Raw genomic sequence first — 1,972 nt, 5'->3', positions numbered from 1 at the left:
ATGGTTTGCAATGGTGACAAGTTCTGCAAGTGGCTTAGTCTGCCGACCTACAGCAGTAGTGCCCAACTGTTCCTGGACTTTAGAAAGAAGTCCATAGACAAAACCAGAAGCAACTGCTTATGGGGCAGTTTCAGCTGCATTTTCAATACCAGAATGTCTTTCAAATACTAGTTTCAAGCAGTCCATGTAGTTTGCTGGGGATTCTACTTTATTTTGTTTACAGTTATGTATTTTTGCCCAGTCAGTTTTCCTGGGGCAAATTTTAAACACAGCCTCAAGGAGGTGTTTTCGGGCATCTGCTAAGTGATTTCTTATTCCAAGATCTTGAGTAGGCCAAGTAGCCTGTGTGATGAGACAGTTGCGGACCTCAGAGGGAAGAACACTTCTCATTAATTGGTTCAAATCTGCCCATGTTGGATCATAACATTTGATTATAGTGTCTAATTCATCTCTAAGTTTTTGGGGTTCCTCTCTGATGTTGGGAAATTGTTTAACAAGGTTTAGGAGATCTTCTGTGGTCCAGGGGACAGGGACTGTGACTGTAGATTCCCCATTTGGACCTTGCCCTGGAAGTTGGTGTAAAGGCATAAGCTGAGCCTTTTTAGATTTTAAAGAAGGGGCTGGACCATACTGGGTACCAGACCTTTAACAAGAAGAGGGGGTTGAGATTTCAGGAAACAGATGCCATGCCTCTGGTGGACATGGGCATGCCCCAGGAGCAGGTGACCATTGTTGAGTGATAGTTTCCTGGTGAGGTGGGCAAATCCTGCCGGAAGAGCCTATTTGGTTACTTTGAACTTCTTCAGGTTCAGATTGTGCCTTGGGCCAATATGGGGGTGGCACATTAAGAAAATCAATTATATCTTCTTCAGATTCATTCTCAGTTATTTGAGGAAGAAGTTGTGTTGGTGCTGATGGTACTGTTGATTGGGGGCCCCCTTTTGGTGCACTTTTCTGTTTTAATTCCTTTATCTGAGATTTCAGTTTCTCTTGGGAGTCCTTTAGACTCTGAACTTGAGATTCTTGACGTCTTTTGAAAGCTTCTTCATACCAATCAAAAAATGTGTCCCACTGAATCTGTGGTATATTACTACCTCTTGACTCAAGGTCTCTGTGGAGATGAACAATTTTTCTTAAATCAAATATTCCATCCAGGGGAAACTGCCAGATAAAATAATCTCTGGTATACCAATTCCATTCGACTAGAAACTTACAACTTTTATGGCCATAGTGTGTGTACATGTACAATGCTGGAGTCCCTTTTGGCAGAGCCAGTATGTCTTTAGACTCTCTCCTCCCCATATCTTTAAACTCAATTCACACAGGTCTTTCATACAGGAATGGCTTATTGAGGGTGATCCATCAGGCTGTGAGATTTGCTAGCGGCACAGAGATGTTGTGGCTAATGTCCAAAGACAAAACTCCACAGCAATAACAGCACACAATGCAGATGCTCATGGTTAGAAAAGGCTCATTTATGAGGGTGGGGGAAAGGGCAGACCTGTCCACTGGGTCATGGGGTTCCAGTTGGGCCCCCTTGCATTCAAAACTGCCCTTCCAGACAGCCTTGGGGTGGCTGAACCCTACCTTAGTCCAAGACCTGGTCAGTGGCTCATATTTCTCAATTCACACAAGGGTATTTCTGCGTTGAGGCATGGGGTTCAAGAGCATTTCTTTAGCCCCAGCCTTGGTCAACGCTTACTGTGGAAAACACTCACACTCCAAGAGTTTCCACCTTGCACCCTTGCTGTCGAAGAGCACACAGAACAAATCTTTTGTCTTCAGGGTGGCTGCACAAGGTTTTCACTCCCAGCTTCAGAAAGACCTCATAGTTTTTTATGGAACTTAACTCAATTCACACAGGGAAAACTCATTCACTGACAGCAGCAACACAGAGTCTTTTTAAACTGTTTCTACTTACACAGTGGGTCTGACAGTTCTGGCAGAAAAAAGTTTGGATAGGGTGAGCCTC

Source organism: Gavialis gangeticus, unplaced genomic scaffold (genome assembly GCF_001723915.1).
Source record: "Gavialis gangeticus isolate Ggan-Ray unplaced genomic scaffold, GavGan_comp1, whole genome shotgun sequence".
NCBI classification, from domain to species: domain Eukaryota; kingdom Metazoa; phylum Chordata; order Crocodylia; family Gavialidae; genus Gavialis; species Gavialis gangeticus.
Note: the sequence above shows the minus strand (reverse complement) of the source record.